The sequence below is a fragment of the Notolepis coatsorum genome (assembly GCF_963971535.1).
Source record: "Notolepis coatsorum genome assembly, chromosome: 17".
In the NCBI taxonomy this organism is placed as follows: domain Eukaryota; kingdom Metazoa; phylum Chordata; class Actinopteri; order Aulopiformes; family Paralepididae; genus Notolepis; species Notolepis coatsorum.
The window spans coordinates 62,842,510-62,849,137 of record NC_140181.1 but is presented as its reverse complement, the minus strand read 5'-3'; positions in this window follow the sequence as shown (position 1 = coordinate 62,849,137).

The window sequence follows — 6,628 nt, the reverse complement described above, 5'->3', positions numbered from 1 at the left end:
CGCGGGCTAGGACTAGGTCAAGGGTGTTCCCACCACTGTGAGTGGGTTGGTCAACGATTTGAATGAGACCGACAGAGTCAATGATGTCGGTAAAAGCCTTATTTAGGGGATCTAGAGTTTTATTGGAATGAATGTTAAAATCACCAACAATTAAAATGTTATCTGAGCGCATAACAAGCTCAGAGATGAAAGTTGAAAATTCATCTAGGAAGAGGGTGTAAGGGCCTGGGGGGCGGTATAGGACAGCCATTACAAAGGATGCAGTGGAGGTAGGAATCAGACCGCCACACTTTCTGTTGGGTGGAGAGGGATGCAACAGGAGCACCTCAAACGAGGAAAACTTACAGTTTGCGTCGGATGTAAAGTTGTGCTTAGAGTCATAAATTAGAGCAACTCCGCCTCCTTTCTTGGAGGTGCGTGCGATGTGGGAGCTACTAAAATTAGGGGGTGAGGCCTCGTTTAAGGGCAGAAAATCATTAGGTTTAAGCCATGTCTCAGTGAGGCCAAATAGGTCGAGACTATGGTCTGTTATCAGTTCATTTACCAAAAGAGCTTTGGTTGGCAGAGAGCGGATGTTGATAAGGCCAACCTTCACACTCTCTGTATACTTAGCAGCGCGGTTTTCAGCCATGCGGGTAGGTTTAATCGCAATTAAGTTGGCATGGTTTATCGCACAAGGGCGAGCTGGGTAAAGCGGAGCGTAACGGGATATTCTAGTTTTGATTGGGTATACAGGTTTAGGGGTAGAGATAGAAAGAGAGGAGTGGGGAGCCTGGTGGAGGAGGGACCGAGCAAGAAAGGTATAAGGATTGGCAGGGTCCATCAGTTTAGCATGACTAGCAGGCTCGCTAAGAGCCTGCACCCTGGCATGCTTGTGGGGTGGCTGTCAGCCCGAAGCTATAATCTTGTCTATATTGCGAGATAAGAGAGAGGCGCCTTGCATGTTAGGATGCACGCCGTCCTTTCTCAGCAAGCCAGGGCGCCCCCAGAAAGAGGACCAATTATCCACGAACCCTAAGCCCTGTTCTTTACAGTATTTTTCCAGCCATCGGTGTAGAGAAGCTGTCCTACTCACGAACTCATCATCATGCCGGTTTACAGGCAGGGGGCCAGAGAAGATTACTCGATGCCGACTCATCTTTCTGGCGAGGTCAGAAAGCCTAACTATGTTGATCTTTGTGACCTCAGAGACTTTCATCCTACAGTCATTATTTCCGACGTGTATAACAATATGGTCGAATTTATCTTCAAGTTTCAAGTTTCAAGTTTCTTTAATAGTTGTCATACAGAAGTACAGAATACTTTTGTACAAAATGCTTCTTACTGTTGCGCTCCAGAGACTGTGCATGACAAGATAAGTATGAAATAAAAACATAGTAAAAATTAGAAGTAAAAAAAGAGGTCACAGTGTTCAGTTTAGACATATGTACAATGTTCGTAGACGTAGTTACCATACAATATACAATACTGTGCAGTGTACTAATATACAATACTATATAGTGCAAGGCATAAATGGACGAGGTGCAGTTTAGGTACAATTCACAGTAGGTGTACGAGTTGTAGTGCAAATCCTTTATCAATAAATATAAAGTGTAAGTGTGTTTGTGTGATCTAAAGTGTGGAGAGTGGGTGCTGCAGTGTGTTGTTTGTTTGAGTGAGTGTGTGCTTGTGGGTGTGTGTGCTGTGTGCATTTGATGGTTGTTGCATAGTGATTATTGTTCGTTTAGCGATTATTGTTCGTTTAGCAGCCTGATGGCCTGGGGATAGAAGCTCCTTCTGAGTCTTTCTGTGCTCGCCATAAGACTCCGGTATCGCTTGCCTGACGGCAGCAGTTCAAAGAGGCAGTTGTTCGGGTGGCTCGAGTCCTTAATAATTCTCTTAGCCTTCCCCTTGCACCGCTTGTTGTAAATGTTCTGGAGGGTGGGAAGCCCCCCTCTAATTGTGCGTTCGGCTGAACGTGTCACTCTTTGTAGTCTGCTACGGTCTTGTGCAGTGCTATTCCCAAACCAGGAGGTGATGTTGCCGGTCAGGATGCTCTCTATTGTACATGAGTAGAAGTTCCTAAGGATCTTCTGACTGACTTGGAACTTCCTTAGGCGCCTGAGGAAGTAGAGGCGTTGTCGTGCCTTCTTCACAACACTGTCAATGTGTGTGGTCCATGTCAAGTCCTCGGATATGTGGGCTCCGAGGTACTTGAAACTGTTCACTCTCTCAACTGGTGCCCCGTCGATGCTGAGGGGGCTGTAGTCCTTGACCCCCGACCTCCTGAAGTCCACAATCATCTCTTTTGTTTTGCTGACGTTCAGGGAGAGGCAGTTCTCCTGACACCACTGTGACAGGTTCTCTACCTCTTCCAGGTAGGCCCTTTCGTCGTTGGCAGAGATCAGGCCCACCACTACTGTGTCATCAGCAAATTTGATGATGGTGTTGTTGTTCCGCTGTGCTACGCAGTCATGTGTGTACAGGGAGTAGAGGAGGGGGCTCAGAACACAGCCCTGGGGGGCCCCTATGTTGAGCGTGATGGATGAGGAGGTGCAGTTGCCGGCTCTTACCACCTGGGGTCTGCCCGTCAGGAAGTCCAGGACCCACTGGCACAGGTCATAGTTCAAGCCCAGGTCCCTGAGCTTGGCTATGAGTTTGGAGGGGACTATGGTATTGAATGCTGAGCTGTAGTCGATGAACAGCATTCTCACATAGTTCCCCTTCCTCTTGTCCAGATGTGATGCTGCTGTGTGCAGCACATGGGCTATGGCGTCCTCCGTGGACCTGTTGGGGCGATATGCAAATTGCAGAGGGTCCAGGTTGATGGGGAGGGAGGAACAGATGTAGCCCTTCACTAGCTTCTCAAAGCACTTCATGGCTATGGAGGTGAGGGCTACAGGGCGGTAGTCGTTGAGGCAAGCGGGCGTAGATTTTTTGGGTACAGGGATGATGGTGGACTTCTTCAGACAGGTGGGGATGACGGCCTGTTCCAAGGACAGGTTGAAGATGTCAGTGAATACCGGGGCCAGTTGGTCGGCACAGACTTTTAGGACGCGGCCGGGGATGCCGTCCGGTCCTGCTGCCTTCCTGATATCCACTTTTTTAAAGATCCGTCTCACCTCATGCTCTGTTACCCTGAACACTGAGTCTCCATCAGCAGACCCCCCCCCCCCCCATTGCCGTGGTTTGTAGGCTGGTGTTGTTATTCACAGCCTCAAACCTCGCATAGAAGGAGTTGAGATCATTTGCTAAGGAGATGTCACTGTTCAGTTTGAGGGGGGTTCCTTTGTAGTCTGTCATTGTTCTGAGGCCCTGCCACATGCCTCTAGAGTCAGCCTGTTCAAACTGAAGTTCAACTTTATCCCTGTAACGCCGTTTTGCCTCTATTACTGCTCTCCTGACGTTGTATCTTGCCATCTTGTGTTCTTCCATGTTGCCTGTCACCAGCCCGGTGTTGTATGCTGATGTGCGCACTTTCAGAGCCTCACGGACGGATTTGTCTACCCAGGGCTTTTGATTTGGGTAGATATTAATTTTGGTGGTGGGGATTATTACTTCTACCTGAGTACAGACATAGTCAATCACCGTTTCGGTGTATTCGTTAATATTGGCTGTGTTATCACGGAATACACTCCATTCTGTGCTTCCCAGCACTGCTTGGAGTGACTCCACTGACGTCACGGCCCAACGCTTAACCTCTCGCGAGACCACCGGCGTTCGCTTGAGACTCTGTTTGTACTTAGGCAAAAGAAAAATTGCAGCGTGATCGCTTTTACCGAATGGACTAAGAGCCTGTGACTTGTACCCATTCTTAAATTGCGAGTATACATGGTCTAATATGTTCTCGCCTCTGGTGGGACAGGTCACATGCTGATAGAAATTCGGCAGCACCTTTTTAAGACGCGCGCTGTTGAAATCCCCCAAGACCAAAATGGCCGCGTCAACGTTAGCTGCCTGGAGTTTGTTTACCTCGTCGTGAAGTTTTGAAAGTGCGACCTCAGTGTTCGCGTGTGGTGGAATGTACACTCCGATGAGGATGATGGACGTTAACTCTCTTGGGAGGAAGAAGGGTCGACATTTTATCGTGATAAACTCCAGGTCTGGGGAGCAGTGGTTAGACATTTCCTTTGTGTTGCCTACATCGCACCACTCCTTGTTTATCATGAAGGCAATGCCGCCTCCTTTCTTCTTTAATGACTCTTCTGCCGTCCGGTCTTTGCGGAGAACGAAGAAATGGTCTGCCGGTTCTATTGCGTGGTTCGGGACATCTGGACTCAGCCAAGTTTCTGTGAAACAGAGGACGTTACAATCCCGAATGTCCCTCTGGAATTGGATCCTTGCTCTGATGTCGTCCAATTTGTTTCCTATCGATTGCACATTGGCCAACAATATGCTGGGCAATGTGGTTCTGTGTCGTTTGGACCTCAGTCTGTTCCGGTTCAGTGGGTGTGATACGTGGGTTACCTTTTGCCTTGACTATGCTATTCGCCAGAAATCTCGTAAGCTCAGTACGCTCTCACCAGAGATGGATCATACAATGGGTCTTCTCCAAATTGGTGGACGCTCTTGTCACCTGGACACCTCCTGTTCTACTGACATCCACCCCATAGTTCTCGATCCTGGCCATGCAGTGACGAAACTCATCAAGGATGTAGATGCCCGCCTACTCCACCCAGGGCCCGATAGGGTCTTCGCAGAGATCAGGCACCAGTACTGGGTCCTGTGGGGAAGACGGGCCATCAAGCATCATCAGAGGACCTGCACAGGATGTAGGAAGTGGAGGTGGGAGCCGGTGGCTCCAATGGTGGCAGACTTACCTCCTGCCCGGTTGCGGCCCCTTAAGCCACCATTATGTGACACCAAACAGGTTGCTGATGGGGCGGCGGGATGCCTCCCTGCCACAAGTGTCCTACGCTCCCGACCCGACTGTGGCAAATGATGGCGACAATCAGAGACCTCGGTAGCCACTTAGGGAATTTGACTGTTTACATAATAGCTATGCTATTCTTGGGGCGGCTGTTGTAAATTCCCCATGATTTGTTATGCTGTGTATTGTCATTTCCAGTCAGGCACTTCTTTGATGGCCCAGGGGTCCTATTATTTATAGTCTGGCATCTCTCTGGACAGCCCAGGGGTCCTAATGGGTTTAAATACAGCGGCCATCTTGCCCCCATGTGTTCCATTGCTGTCTGCTTTCCCAGTAAGAGTGCGTTCATGAACTAAGTAAGTCACCAATAGCCTACAAATATAGTGCCTATGGTAATGATAGATACATGTCATATGTAGCCTGCCTTATGTGTTGAGATGCTGTGACATGCATGTGTGACTATGATTTGGTTTGCTACGTTGTGTTAATTCATGCTGCTAATTGAGCTATGCTAATGCCAATAATGCTATAGCATCTCTTCAGTTGTGTGTTCTGGATGCCATTGCATTCTGCCATTTACTTGTTATGTTGGTCCATGCGGCCGATGCTAATATGCTAGATAGCATCTTTTCAGTTGTGTGCATTATGTTTGGTCCATGCGGCCAATGCTAATATGCTAGATAGCATCCTTTCAGTTGTGTGCATTATGTTTGGTCCATGCAGCCAATGCTAATATGCTAGATAGCATCCTTTCAGTTGTGTGCATTATGTTTGGTCCATGCGGCCGATGCTAACATGCTAGATAGCATCCTTTCAGTTGTGCGCATTATGTTTGGTCCATGCAGCCAATGCTAATATGCTAGATAGCATATTTTGCTGTGTGTTCAGGTTATGATTAATAAGCATGTACCTCTGTTAATTATTGTGTGTTCTGCTTATCTGTTGCAGAACACCACTCACTCAATCTTTGATTGCTCCATCCAGCCCTACGACCTGGATGGAAGCATTCTTGAGATATCGCTCAACAGAATCCTTAATAAATACGAAAGGACTGTTCTCTGTGTCTGCGTCCGCTCTCTGACCGGGGTGTGCCGTTCTGGATGAAGTGGCTCCAGCAAACTTTGCAAACAAGCATTATATCTTCAATAGTAGCACTCAACACTTTGATGAACATTATTGCTCAGCTGATAGAGTTGTGCCCTTCCTGATGTCTTGTCGTACAGAACATGTAAGTCGCTTTGGATAAAAGCGTCAGCTAAATGACTAAATGACTAAATGTAAATATAAATGTTATAAAACGTTATACACTGTGTTATCTTCATTTTAAGGGTAAATAGGTTGTGCGGCTCCCTGAGCATTTTATTTTGTGGGAGGGGGGAAAAGTGGCTCTTTTGATAGTAAAGGTTGCTGACCCCTGGTCTAAGGTATACTGCAAGTGCACAAACAGGACACAAGGGTACTACGACTATGCTTGCACCTCATGGTACCAAAGCACCTCAAAGGCACTAAAAAACAAATTACAAACATCTCAAAACTAGCTAGTCAGACTACTGCTTGACCTGACTCCTAGAACCCACCTCACCCCGGCCCACTTTGACAACCTAGGATGGCTTAGAGTAGACGACAGAGTACAGCAACTTGCAATGGGCCTGGTCTACAAGATACACTACGCGACCAAGGTACCCATGTACATGTCAAAATACTTCCCAAAGGTCAGTGAATACCACGATCACAACACCAGAGGGAGCTCCACAAATCATGTTAAACCCAGATTCGGCT